The 15,442-nt window shown below is 37.9% G+C and overlaps 1 long non-coding RNA gene and 1 pseudogene across 1 annotated transcript in view; one reads left to right on the plus strand and one right to left on the minus strand.

The window, feature by feature from the left end:
* Positions 1-15,442, plus strand: part of LOC145723041 (uncharacterized) — a 312,601-nt gene that overhangs the window by 112,319 nt on the left and 184,840 nt on the right. The gene's annotated exons all lie outside the window — the stretch shown is intronic.
* On the minus strand, positions 10,946-11,517 carry LOC102748130 (large ribosomal subunit protein uL11 pseudogene; annotated as a pseudogene).

The raw sequence follows: 15,442 nt of genomic DNA on the forward strand, positions 1-15,442 counted from the left end.
CAGAGGAACAGCAACCTGGAGTGGGGGTGGGGGCTTGCACCGGTGGGGTGGGAAGGTGGTGGACTGTGGGGGCGGAGGTAGACTTTGCTTGGGTCTCCACATCTCTAGTAATGTCAATCCTTGGCCTTCCTGTTTTAGGATCTCATAAGGTAGAATGAGAATTAAATGATATAATCTATGTACAGTATGTACATGTATGTATGTATTTTTTTTAAAAAAATAAGTGTGGAATGAGGGTAAGATCAGTGCCTTGATTTTCCCATAATCATCATAAGGGTCACATAAAATGACATTTTCTATAGTGGGGACTACATCTTCATTCTACCATCAGGACTTCTGAAGTAATGAAGAAGAAAAAAGTTATAGTGTATTTCACTGACAGCTTAGAAGATTTGAATTAATATTCTTTAAGGATCTATAGAGTTTTACCAAATAATAGTTTAGTTCAAGTTAAAATGAAATTGCAGTAATATTTTTCCTCTGAGAAAGAACTCCTTTGTCTGATCTGTCACTGTATCATCATTTATTCCTGTGTTATTAGAACGATCATTCAATCATATTTTCTTCTTTTAGGGTTAGTTATAAGCATAAAGACGTGCTATCAGCTCTCCCCAATGCCATGACTGTATTCTAGAATGTATCATCAGGATTCTGACAAAGCATGATCTTAGATCTGCATCTATCTTTTCTATTCTGTTTTTGGAAGGAAAGTGAGTCAAAGTGAGTATATAATTTATCAGTACCAAGAAATTGCCACACTCGGCCGTTTTTTAGACTTGTGTCTTCTTTTCTTAAGGAATTTTACACTGTGTTCCACCAGAACCACCAGTATAGATCTGGAAAAACTGTGACTCACCCTCAGTCAATGGAAATCACAGAACTCAGCCCTAATATTGTGCAGTATTTACACTCTGTCAGACATGATGATAGTTTCTGTTTATATTATTTGGTTTCTTCAACCATGGCAATTCTGTGCCATTTCTCTGAAAAATGTTTGTATTCTTTATTCCTGTCACTCGGGGGTCAGACTTTCTTGAGAAGTTAATGATTCTTCAAGGCTTCAATGTCCTTGTTCCCCCTGCCCCCAAACATCGAAATGTTCTGTGTGTTAGAGCGCTACCAACCAAGCCCTGTACAATTGCATGTGGACCGTGATACAATTCCAGTTAATGCTTTGAGAATTGAATGTGGTATTGTCATTTGCCTCACTAGTAAATAAATGGATATGGTTATTTTCTAGTTTGCAAGATGTAGTTTTCTTCGCTGTAAGGAGGCTCCTGTGGGTATTTTGATCACAGAAATGGTATTTTTAAATTAGGGACATGACTTCGCATAAAACACAAAACAGACTTGGTCTCCACTGGAAAGAAATGATTCCAAAATATCAACATAAAAAAATAAGCTTAAAGATACAGAATGCTAAAAAGTGTTAAGGCTAGTATTATACTAAACCAGTCACAAAATGAAAGAATAGTACCATTCTTGAAACGGCACCATTCTGCCTCAGGTTTTGTTTCTATACATCTTTACAGCTTAAAGGTTTGACAGATTTTTGTACCAGCTTCCTCATTCCCCAGCATTTTCACTTTACCTGAGAAAACACTATGTGATTATGAATGCTCTCAGGATAGGGTGAGGCCTCATTCATGTCCACCTCTCCAGCATGCTATGCTTTGCCTGACTCTTAGTGGAGCTCAATAAATAAGAGCTAAATGGCGTTTTCCCTTATTTTCTGCTTTTCCATAGCTTGAACTTCCTTTTAAAGACACCATTATCTGATGATATTTGACAATTTGTTACAATGTTTTTGGTAGCACATGAAGCTGTGGTCTGTATGCCTGATCTAAGAGGAACAAGAGGACTTTGTTTCTTGAGTAAAAACTGCTATTTAAGAAAATCTGTTAGTGTTTTTTTTTTTTTTCCTCACTCTCTCTTTATGGTCTTTGAAAATCTCTCAAATTGTAGGAGCATCTGTTCTCACATGTTTCTGTCTGCTCAGCTCTTCCACTTATATGTCCTATGGACCTAAAACTCATTAGGTCTCAAGCTGAACCCACCTTTTTTTTCTTTTAACCAATTCCCTCTGGCTGTTTTGTTAACATCATTGCCTTTATTCCAGCCACTTCTTCCACTAACTTGGCATTGTGCTTGACTTCTGTGCTTTCCTATACATGGCTTCTGATTTCCTGCCAAATACTGACAATTCTACCTCCCCAACATCACTTACATCCATCTTCTTTTTTTTTTTTTTTAAAGATTTTATTTATTTATTTGACAGAGAGAGACAGCAAGAGAGGGAACACAAGCAGGGGGAGTGGGAGAGGGAGAAGCAGGCTCCCCGCCTAGCAGGGAGCCCGATGTGGGGCTCGATCCCAGGACCCTGGGATCATGACCTGAGCCAAAGGCAGACGCTTAACGACGGAGCCACCCAGGAGTCCCACATATATCTCCTTTTTTGCACACCCACTGCCACTGACCTCATTACATCTTGTATGTTTTTCTATCTTCCTTCTGCTCTACCCTCTCCCCTTTAAATCAAGATTAATCATTTTAAAGCAGATACCTAATTGCGTCACTCAGTCATTCACTCTTAACCCTAAGGCTCCCAGCTTCTTATAGAAAAAGCATAAGCATTCTACCTATTGTTCTAGAATAGAAGACAATTTCCACCACATGTGTAATTTAAAATGGTGTCATAGCCATGTTAAAAAAGTGAAAAGAAATACATTTTAACCCAATATATTAAAATATTATTTCAACATATCATCAATATTTTATACTGTTTTTCTACTAAGTCTTTGAAATATGTTTCTAGCTACATTTCAAGAGTTCAATGTCACATGTGGCTAATGGCTACCCTAATAGTGCAGCTCTGGGACCTTCACTACCTTTTACGAATCTGTTTCTGACTCTAATTTCCTTTCCCTCGTATACATTCCATGCTCTAGCCACATCGAACACTATGTTCATATCTGTAAATCATTCAGGTTATTTTGCCACATGTCTTTGTGCTGTTCTGTACCCATGGAATGCTATTATCCCTCTCCACACGTCCAAATCCTGGAAGTGGTTTAAGGCTTTGTTCAAATGCCACCTGACCCTCCCTCACACAAAATTAACTATCCCCTCTGACTTTTCCATAGCTTATTTTCTGTGATGGCACTTAGCAACCTTAATTTTTCTACACACCCATCATATCTCCTTTCTAGGTCATAAATTTCTTGAGAGCAATCACCGTGATTTCTTCTTCATGTCGCAAAGCTTAGTCCTGTGCTTTGTTCATAAAGGCATTTGCTGAATGCTTAGTGAATCATAAGTTAAACTTCGCCTGAAGGTAATTTTATTAACTGGGGTTAGAAATGATTGCAAATAGTCAGAAATGAAAAAAGTGTACCTATATACATATGTAATTGTTTTGAATTTATGTGACATTTGATACAGTGCTTTCAAGTTAGCAGAAAATACAGCTTTAACAACAACAGCATACTCATGTGGCTTGTATAAAGAGTTAATAAGAACATATTTTTACTTAATAAGTGCCAGGAGAATATTTTCATAGATTTCTTTATAATCACCTTGATTAGCCATTCCTCGAAAGAGGATGCTGCTGAAGGTTGTTTTTGTTTTACTTACCAATTCCTAGCTAAGGGAATCTTTGCCTCTCCAGACCTCTCCCAGAGACATATAACTAAGCTTTCTGTCTTGTCTGTTTTACATACTTATTTCCTTCAGGATAATTGCGTCAGGCAATTGACTGTCTCTAAGGAAGTTTGATACTGGTGAGAATTAGATACAGTTTTTTTGTTTGTTTGTTTGTTTGATTGGTTTGGTTTGTTATCATGCTGTATCTCTCCTTAAATTTGCCTTAGACTGATTCCTACCACTGTAAAACAGATTCTTCTAATATAGAAGCCTAAAATCTGTTAATTGATGCACCAGAACATGCCAAGTTTATATATTCCAACCTAGCTTCTTTCTTTGTTTTTGGACATAACTTAATGGAAATTTCTCTTTGGTTGCTGAGTGTAACAATGCTGTCAGTTCTTCATTCATATCCCTGGGATCCCTTTACCCTTTCTGCTCATGCCAGCCTGACTTCCAACATCTGAGACGTTTGCACAGCAGGCCGAATGTGCCTGAGAAGTAACGGGGGTAGCCCCTAACCAGTTATGAAGACTGTGGGGATAAATTCACTCCAGCTATCTTGTGCCTTAGATGGGAAGCATGCATTTTGCACTGTTTCCAAGAGCTTCCCTTTCATCCTCATCAAATGCCCACAGTGCTTGCTGCCTTAATAATACATCCTTGTTTGCTTTTCCTTCCCTTTCTGTACCACCCTCCGTCCAATGTGGGTGTCCTTGCCCCTCCCAAATAAATTAGATGCACTCAGTCCTTGATTCAGTGTCTGCTTTCTGGAGAACCTAAGATACCAAGCTAATCATGGATTTAAAGCCTTTAATGTGGTTTCTGTCTTTCTCCCTTTCTTTCTCCTTTCCCACTCTTTTTTCCTCTCTTCCCCATGACTTTTTTTCTTTCCTTTCCTTACCCAGTATTTATATGGAGTGTCTATTTTATGTCAGTCTCCCCAAGAAACAGAAATAAAAACCAGTTTCCTTGTCTTCAAGGCTTTTTACTGATTTATGCTGAATCATATTCCACTGAATGTATCATGAAATCCCTATCAGTGAGTTTGGTCTTTTTTTTCTTTTTCTTTTAACTTAAAAAAAAAAAAAGACTATTTCAGCCTGTTGCTGATTGTGATGACGCTAATTTTTGTTTTTTTGAGCTTTTTTGGAGAAGCAAAATATTTTACCCACGTTTCAACTTGTCTCTACAAATATCCTTATTAGACTAAATGGAAAAAAGATGGTGTTGGTTTTGATAAAACATCAATGGAAGTCAACAAGAGAAAAGTATTTGTTCCAAATACTTAATTCTAAATTACTACAGCTCATGCATAGGTGTGGTTGAATTGATCCTAGGAGACTAACTTTGACATGGCCCATTACTGGGTAGACATCCATCAATCATTTGAGAACTATCTTAACAACACAAATCCAGTAAGAGAAAAAAATCAGTCCTGAAGATTTGGTGTGATTATCAGAATAATACCTGGCTGATTACGTTTTTAAAAAAACCTTCCTGGGCGCCTGGGTGGCTCAGTTGGTTAAGCGACTGCCTTCGGCTCAGGTCATGATCCTGGAGTCCCTGGATCGAGTCCCGCATCGGGCTCCCTGCTCGGCAGGGAGCCTGCTTCTCCCTCTGACACTCCCCCCTCTCATGTGCTCTCTCTCATTCTCTCTCTCTCAAATAAATAAATAAAATCTTTAAAAAAAAAAAAATAAATAAAAAAACCTTCCTATGATTGTTTTATCATTTTAAGTTAGGTAATGGAAAAACCTTTTTGGTCTAAATGGGTATTAAGTGATTTTCCTCTCATTATGTGCCAACTGGCATATCATAATAAAAACATAATAAAAGTCAAAGCAATGTGAATATAATACTTCAAATCCTGGCAGTAAGATTGTTTGAAAAGCTTATTACCAACATCATTAGAGAAGAATAAATAGAAACACTCAAATATAAACCAGTAGCAGAGAGTTTCAAATAATTTTTTTTTACATTCTTATAGCTTTGCTAATCCTATTGTTTCTAATGTAAAATCATTGTGTGATCATCCCGGAGAGACATACCCATGCATTAGCATTTTATACTCAATTATATTTGTTTTTATTATATATAAGACACATAGCCCCATTTGATTTGCATATGTTAGGAACAGCTAAAGTTGACCTAAATTATCTGGCTTTAGATTGGTCTCTCCTCAGACTAAATCTTTTCCTTCCTGTTAATCAGAGTCATCGTCATTTTCCCCATGAATCTAGATTGAAAATTGGAGTTTTATTTTTGACCTATCCTGATTTAGTCAGCTCAGGCTGCCACAATAAATGCCATAGACTGAGGGTCTTAAACAACAGAGTTTTATTTCTCATAGTTCTAGAGGCTGGGAAATCCAAGATTGAGGTGCTGGCAAGGAGTTTCATTGTGAGGCTTCTTTACTTGGCTTGTGGGTGGCTTCCACCCATCTTGCTGTGTGGTCACATGACCTCTTCATGTGTGTAGGGGGAGATGACAAAATTCCCTCTTTTTTAAGTCTACAGAATATTCCATTGTGTGTATATGCAGCATCTTCTTTATCCATTTGTCCATCCATGGACACTTAGGTTACTTCCATATCTTAGCTATTGTAAATAATACTGCAATGAACATGGATGTGCATATATCTTTTTGAGTTAGTGCTTTCTTTTTCTTTGAATAAATACCTTGAAGTGGAATTGCTGGATCATATGATATTTCTATTTTTAGTTTTTTGAGGATCCTCAATACTCTTTTCTATAGTGGCTACAGCAATTTACATTCCTACCAACAGTGTGTGAGAGTTCCCTTTTCTCTATATCCTTGCCAAAACTTGTTATTTCTTGTGTTTTTGATAATAGCCAATCTCACAGGTTTAAAGTGGTATCTCATTGTTTTGATTTGCATTTATCTGATAACTAATGATGTTGAGCACCTTTTCATGTACCTGTTGGCCATCTGTATATCTTCTTTGGAAAAATGTCTACTCATACTCTCTGCTTATTTTTTTTTAGGTTTTTTTTTTTATTATGTTATGTTAATCACCATACATTACATCATTAGTTTTTGATGTAGTGTTCCATGATTCATTGTTTGCATATAACACTCAGTGCTCCATTCAGTACGTGCCCTCTTTAATACCCATCACCAAGCTAACCCATCCCTCCACCCCCCTCCCCTCTGGAACCCTCAGTTTGTTTCTCAGAGTCCATAGTCTCTCATGGTTCGTCTCCCCCTCCAATTTCCCCCCCTTCATTCTTTCCTTCCTGCTATCCTCTTCTTCTTCTTCTTTTTTTTTTTTTTTAACATATAATGTATTATTTGTTTCAGAGGTACTCCTCTGCCTATTTTTAAATCAGATTATCATTGAGTTTTATGAGTTCTTTATATATTTTGAATGTTAACCCTTTATCTGATATATGATTTGCAAATATTTTCTCCCATCACATAGGTTGCCTTTTCATTTAGTTGATTGTTTCCTTTGTTGTGCAGAAGCTTTTTAGTGTGATGTAGTCCTGCTTATTGATATTTGCTTTTGTTGCCTGTAATTTGGTGTCAAATCCAAAAAAAATCATTGCCAAGACCGATGTCTCAGGAGTTTACCACTGTTGTTTTCTTCTAGGAATTTTATTGTTTCAGGTCTTATATTTAAGTCTTTAGTACATTTTGAGTTAATTTTTATTTATGGTATAAGGTAGTAGTCTGGTTTTATTCTTTTTCTGCCCAGTTTTCCCAACACCATTTATTAAAGAGACTGTTCCCCATAATATGTTCTTAGCTCCTTTGTCATAAATTAATTGATGATATATGTGTGGGTTCATTTCTGGGCTCTGTATTCTATTCCATTGATCTTTGTGTCTGTCTATTTTTATCCCAGCACCATACTATTTTAATTACTATAGCTTTGTAATGTAGTTGGAAAGGAAGGAGCATGATGCCTACAGTTTTGTTCTTCTCTCTTAAAATTGTTTGGCTACTGGGCGCCTGGGTGGCTCAGTTGGTTAAGCGACTGCCTTCGGCTCAGGTCATGATCCCGGAGTCCGGGGATCGAGTCCCGCATCGGGCTCCCTGCTCGGCGGGGAGTCTGCTTCTCCCTCTGATCCTACCCCCTCTTGCGCTCTCTCTCTCTCACTCTCTCTCCTTAATAAATAAATTAAAAAAAAAAATTGTTTGGCTATTAGGGGTCTTTTGTGGTTCCATACAAATTTTAGGATTTTTTTCTATTCCTATGAAAAATGCCCCTGGAATTTTGGTAGGGATTGAATAGAATCTATAGAGTGTTTGGGTAGTATGTACATTTTAACAATATTAATTCTTCCAGGGGTGCCTGGATGGCTCAGGTGGTTAAGCATCTGCCTTCAGCTCAGGTCATAATCCTGAGGTCCTGGGATTGAGCCTGACACTGGGCTCCCTGCTCAGTGGGGAGTCTGCTTATCCCTCTCTCACTGCCCCTCCCCCTCCACTCATGCTGTGTTTCTCACTTTCTCTCTCAAATATATAAATAAAATCTTTAAAAAATATATTAATTCTTCTATAATCCTTGAGCATGGAATATCTTTCCATTTATTTGTGTTCTCTTCAATTTCTTCCATCAGTGTTTTATAGTTTTTAGTGCACAGGTCTTTCACCTCCCTTGGTCAAATTTATTCTTTCATATTTTACTCTTTTTGATGCAATTTTAAATGGAATTGTTTTTAAAAATTTGTCTTTCTGATTGTTACATTATCAATGTACAGAATAGCAACAGATTTTTATGTATTGATTTTCTATCTTGCAGATATCATGTTATCTTCTTCCTTTTCAATTTGGATGCCTTTTATTTCTTTTTCTTGCTTAATTGCTCTGGCTAGGATTTCCAATACTATGTTGAATAAAAGTGGTGAGAGTGGGCATCCTAATCTTCCTGATCTTAGAGGAAAAATTTTCAGCTTTTCACCATTTGCCAAATGCTTTTTTCTGAAGTGATTTATTTTCATTAATTTTATTTACCATAAATAAATTGTTGATTGCTATATCCCAAAACTGTATTGCTAATACTTTCTAGACTTTCTCATTCTCATTATTGTAGAAAATATTTTTTTCACATTCTAACCCTGTCTTCCAAAGGTAATTTTTATTTTCCTAGGCTATTTTTTTTGTTAAGTGATATAAGTATATTAAAACTAAATGGATGCATTGATATATTCTGCTTTTAGGACTATTAGGTAGGTTTCCTAAATACTTGAATTAGAAAAATCTCAGTATGCTGTATGTTGTAACTTCCAGACCAGAGAGAGCAATGTTTAACTGAATTAGGAACTTACTAGTGCCAGTGTTTCTTTGCCAAAACTTCAGAAGGGTTACATTGACCAAAGTAGCTGCTTGTTGGTCAAAACACTGAATTGCTTGTTATTATTCCATTGGTTATGTGGTTAGAACACTTGAGTAATAGAAAATCAATATTTTCTTAAATATATCCATAACATGAAAGATATCTTCTTTATTTCTTTATTCATCAATTTTATAACTTCACAGAAAAGCTATCAACTTGGTCTGATTTATTCCCTCAAAGCTCGTGCTGCTTTAGCTAATGGTCCTTTGTGTTCTTTATTTTCTTTGTAAATGCTTATTTCATTATTTTTACCTAAATTGAAAAAGGCTTTCAAGAATTAATTTTCAGGCTCATTCTAAGTATTTGAAAGATCTGTGCCAATTTCTCTTTTAATCTTCACTTCTTTTTTGAAACAATGGCAAACAATTCATATGCATATGTGTACTCTTAACAACTCTATTAGAAGTTAATCTCCAGTGGTGTATAATACTGTGCCAATTTTGCTTTCAAGCTAAATCAAATAGAGGTAAGATGTTTGAAGTGAGTGGTTTTGGGGGTAGACATATGTTAAATGAACATTTTAGCGACTTGCTGGTTTTTACTGAGCAGAGCATTAGAATTGATCAACTCTTACGTGCTCATTACTAGACACTGGTGCTTAGTGACACTTGCCATTGTAGGCTCTGGGAGTTTTAAGGAAAAAAAAAATAGTATCTTTTTTTTTTTTTTTTTAAAGATTTTATTTATTTATTTGACAGAGAAAGACACAGTGAGAGAGGGAACACAAACGAGAGAGGGAACACAAACGGGGAGTGGGAGAGGGAGAAGCAGACTCCCTGCCGAGCAGGGAGCCCGATGCGGGACTCGATCCCGGGACTCCAGGATCATGACCTGAGCCGAAGGCAGTTGCTTAACCAACTGAGCCACCCAGGCGCCCCAAAAAATAGTATCTTAAACACATACTCTTTTTCCTGTCATTCAACAGAACTGACTTGAAAATGAATAAGACACATATTGTGAATTATGTCCTATTATTCAGACATAGAATGTCATGTAACACTTAGAATTTGCCAGTGTCATATGTCAGGCATTTTTTGAAATACCATTGACAAGGTGGTTTTTTGAGGAAGGCATATAACTTAATGTGATATGATGGCAGGCCTAAGCCATGGACTCACTGAAATCAATTAGATGTTTCTGAAATCAATATTCCTATCTAAAAATAAGAGGAAAATTGAGAGCTCTAGGCACCTGGACATAGGCAGGCTTCGCAGTGTCCTCACAGCATTAATTTAATTTGACTGAATGGTACTCTGTTTTTGTATGGGTGTTATCAAGTCAAGATTATAGAAGTCTGGAACAAAAGAACTATTTAAGTCATACACAGAGTAAAAGTGATTTGTGTAAGAAAAGAAGCAACAGTTTGAATTATTTGCTAAAGTCATTGCTTTTCATTGAGGAAATGCTTGAAAGGCAAATTACTTGGCTTTGGACCAGGTAATATAAATTAGCTCTTGGGGGGTCATTAGAAGGCATCCTACAGGTTGATAGACAGAGCTGAGCTGTCAGATCACATCTTAGAGTAGTCACACACTTTATCGTTTCCAGATCCAAATTACACTTGGCATTTATTGTTAAATCCCAGGTGCCTTCATAGTAAAACCAATATGTTCTCTGCAACTGTGCACTTTGCCGTCACTAATCAATGGTTAAGCAGTTTGCAGGTATTCTTTGGAGCTGTGTATGTGCTTCCCCAAGGCCTTCTGGTAGAAACTGCTTCATAGGACAGGTGGAATTGTTGGAATGCAAACTGGCATAATTAGTCATATGCATAAAACTGCAGCAAATGGCAATGCAGAGCTCATTGGACTAAATTGATATTGGATAGAGTTAGTACTTATCTAGCTATGGGACAAGGGTATATCAACCTGCCTAGTAATTCTTTTTTTTTTTTTTTGGTTGTCAAATCATCCTTTATTGAAATATTTTCCTTTGTAGTTAGCTAGCTGGGACGGCACCACTGTTGATGTCATCTATGATGTCATGAGGGTGGCGGCCATCAACATTGCAGCCCACAGACTGGACAGTCCCCAGGATTTCTTTCATGGTTCCAGAGAGCTCTTTGGCTAAAGATCGGTGTTGCATCTGTCGGGCAATATTGACAATCTCATCAAAAGTGGTATTTCCACTGTGCTTAATGTTTTTCTGCTTCTTTCTGTCTCTTGGTGGTTCTTGAGGGCTTTGATCATCAGGGCAGAGGCAGAAGGTATCACTTCAATCTGGGCCTGTCTGTTCTGAATGGTCAGTTTCACTGTAATCCTTAGACCCTTCCAATCACCAGTTGCCTTGGCGATGTCATCACCAACCTTTTTTGGAGACAGACCCAGCGGGCCGATCTTCGGGGCCAGGGCAGACGTGGCACCGACTTCGCCACTGGTGCACCTCAGGTACACGGCTTTGATCTCGTTGGGGTCGAACTTAGGCGGCATGGTGGATGTGGCTGGTGTCGGATGAACCTGGATTTGGGACGACCGAAGGAAGTTGCACCTTTGCCTCCCCGAGCCGAAAGCCAAAACCCTGCCTAGTAATTCTAAAGGCAGAATACTCCACATGCCCCAGTTTTCTCATTTTATGTTGGAATAGCAAGCTCAGTTTCCTTATTAGAGTTAGTTGTAAGAATCAGATATGATAGTGTTGATATGTATTCCACACTGAATCTTCACTGCCATGACTAGTCTATGAAGAAAAAGTCTTTGTTATCTCAGTTGTTCTGTAAAACAATTCAGAGGATTTTTTTTACAAATAACTTATTTTCTTTTATATGCCTATTCTTCTGGGTTTTCAGTATGATTGGTATTTTAGAAATATTTAGAATTATTTTTTATGTCATGCCTAGAAGTTAAAATGGAAAATAGGGAAGAAATTTCCTGTTAGTCCTGGCCATGTGTGATTTTGCGTTCATATTTGCTTAGGGCCCTGCACTCTGAGGAGCTGGAGCCTCCTGTCCCTCCTGGCATTATTTCTTTAAGGAACTAGTGATAACATAATGTCTTAGAGGGCTTGAGTGCTTTTGAATTATAGCTTCACTCTTCTGCCAAAGCAGTCTGTCATTTTAGCGGTGTATAATAGCTTTATTCAATAGCATGTGTGTGATGGACGTATACCGTATGCCTCTTTTTAAAAATGTGCTATTTAAGAATGTGCTTGAAGTACTTGGTTGGCTCATTCGGTAGAGCATAAGGCTCGGGAGTTCAAGCCCCATGTTGGATGTGGAGCCTACTTTAAAAAAAAATGTGCTTGACTATCTTCTTTTAGAAGGTGGTTCACACAAATAGAATATAGTTATCTTTAAATCCAAATATCAGTTATTTTTTCAATATCCTTAGAAGCAAACATTTTAAAACTAAATATATAATCTTATTATTTTAATATTATTGGATATATTTGCTAAAATAAAAATAAAGGACATTAGATCAACTTCAGATTTGTTCCTATTAAATATATTCTACTTGATATAATGTTTGGCTTCCTGTGAACTACAGTGGTGGCAGAATAACTGGGAAGCATGAAGGGCTTCAGTCCAAAGACACTCAGGAGATAGACTGGGAGTCAGTGATGGGTTGGAAGTGACAGGCAAGGGAGAGGGAAGATTTAAGAAGGATGCCATGCTTCTGACTTGAGTAAGTGAAAGGGAGAAAACAGATTTGGGAGTAAGATGAATTTGGCTTTGGATGTATAGAATATGAGCTACCAAAGGACACAGAGCAGAAATATCTAGTAAACGTATGGATTTGGGCTACAAACTCGGGGAGTCATCGTCATAAAGATAGTATTTGAATTGGGTGAGGTAGCCTGCTTCTAGTCTTTCTCCCCACACACTTCCCAGGCACAGAAGAAAGAACCCTGAGGAGCATCCACATATAGGGGTAGAACAGAAAAAGGAAGCTGTAAGTTGACTCAGAAAAATCAGCCAAAGAAGGAGGTGGAAGATCAAGAAGTCACAGTGTCAGAGAAGCCTAGGGACAAAAGTATGTCAAGGAAGTAGGGTGGCTAATGATGGCCCAATGCCGTAGCAAGGCCAAGTAACACATGAGCTGAAATGTGTTCACTGAATTTATCATTAAGGGATTGGGTCCTGGAAAGTATAGCTCAGGGAGGTCAAGGATCAAATTAAAGCAATTTCCAGTGGTGGCAACAATGGGATGTGGCCATGATGTGGATGGGAATGAAGGAGAGCAAATAATCAAGCAATTAGATTGTAGCATGGGTTAATGGATTAGTCAGGGTTCTCCAGAGAGATAGAACCAAGATAAGAAGAGATTTATTATGGGAACTGGCTCATACAATTATTGAGGCAGAGAAATCTCATAATATCTTATCTGCAAGCTGGAAAAACAGGAAAGCTTATAGTATAATTCAGTCTGAGTCCAAAGACTTGAGAATGGGAGTGGGTGGGTGTGGGGGGAGCCTGGGTGGCTCAGTCAGTTAAGCATCTGCCTTTGGCTCAGGTCATGATCGCAGGATCCTGGGATCGAGTCCCGCATCGGGCTTCCTGCTCAGCGGGAAGCCTGCTTCTCCCTCTGACCCTCCCCCCTCTCGTGTTCTCTGTCTCTCTCATTTTCTCTCTCAAATAAATAAATAAAATATTTAAAAAAAATGGGAGGGGGAATATGAGAGTGTGGAGTGGGGTGCTAGTGTAATTCCAAGATTCCCAAGGCCTGAGAATCAGGAGCTCCAATGTCTGTGAACCTGAGAAGATGGATGTCCCAGTTCAAGAAGAGAGAGAGAGAGTGCACATACTTACCCTTTCTCCACTGCCCTCAAAGGATTGGATGATGCCCACCATATTGGTGAGAATGGACCTTCTTTACTTAGTCTACTGATTCAAATGCTAATCTCTTCTGGAAACACCCTCATAGGCACCCCAGAAATAATGTTTTACCAGCTATCTGGACATCCCTTAGCCCAGTCAACTTGGCATGAAATTTACCATCACAGTTATCAACATGATACTCAAGTTACCTAGCATTGTGGCAGTATTTGGAATAAGGTCAAGGTGATATGTCAGAGTCTCTGTGGATTAGTTGGGAGTGATCAGGATTATAGAAGAAATCAGTGTTGGGAATAGGCAGTGACTAGTGAAGCTCAAAATAAACAGGACTTTTCTGAATGTGGTGAGTTGATATTCTATATTCTCTTGTGTCTCTTCTGAGAAAATTAACAAAACAGTTTAATTTGATATATGGTGGTTTAATATCAAGACACTGAAAACAAAGTAGAGCCATTGGGGGATATAAATGGGTTCTCAGGATCTGAGCTGCTCTGTGTCCATCTTTCAAAGGCTATATTAAAGACTCCTCTCATTTTTCTGTGTTCTGTCTGTATTTTCTCTCTGATTTTCCTTACTTTCCTATTGCTTTGCATGTAATACCCGGTGTCAACCCCCACTCTTGAGTTTCAGGACATCTAATCTCTAGTCCCCACCACTAACTCTCAAAGAGTTTCAATGTATTTCAGTTCAAATGGTGAGGAAGGCATTAAAGTCTGCCTTGTACAGTTTGTAAATGACATTCCAATCAAGGACAATGTCTACCTCACTCCTGGCTTTGAAGGGCTTGGGGAATAATTTAGCTTCTATTTCATAGGTTTAGGGGAAGCCTGAGTATGTTAAGTGCAGAATGTCAGGAGAGAGGCAGTTTGTTAACCATAGAAAGGAGGCTCCAGAATGGATTTAGTTAGGAATAGGGCAAGGTTGAGTTGGGAAGAAGGAAGCACATAACCATATAGCTTTTGTTTAACCATTTTTTAAAATTATGTGGGCCATTAAAATATTTCATATCTTTAATCAGATTGTGGTGTCTTAGAGGGCTTAGGACTATATCTTATATTTCTTTTGTACCCCTGTACCCCCTCCTACAGGTACCCAGCATAATGCCCTCTATGTCCTGTGGATTTTGGAACTTACTTTCTTCTTTGAATTTTATTTAATAATGTGTATGTCCTATCAACTACACAGTAAGTTTTATAGGACTTCATCTTTATATCTGCCACATCTTGCTACACTCAGCCTTGTGCCTGACCAGTACTTGGTAATTGACTGAATCAATTTAAGTAAGGGGTAATATGATAGAACAAAATTAGAACATTGTTTCTAGTGCTTGGGGTTTTAGCAACTTTTTCAATACTTTGAAAGGTGTCACATAGTTTCATGTGGTATTTAAGGACTCCTTTCCATTAATGACACATATGCATTCTGTTTTTTCCATATTCTTGGTTTTATTTTTAACAGACTCCTGGGATTAAAAGTCTGCCAGACAAAAGTAAAGGTGGAAATGGTTACAGAACGTGCTGAAGTCACTTCCTCTGGAATTTTTTTTTTTTTTATTCTTATGTTAACCCCCATACATTACATCATTAGTTTTAGATGAAGTGTTCCATGATTCATTGTTTGTGCATAACACCCAGTGCTCCATGCAGAATGTGCCCTCCTCAATA

The sequence above is a fragment of the Leptonychotes weddellii genome, chromosome 8 (assembly GCF_054177405.1).
Source record: "Leptonychotes weddellii isolate Sample4059 chromosome 8, ASM5417740v2, whole genome shotgun sequence".
Lineage (NCBI taxonomy): Eukaryota > Metazoa > Chordata > Mammalia > Carnivora > Phocidae > Leptonychotes > Leptonychotes weddellii.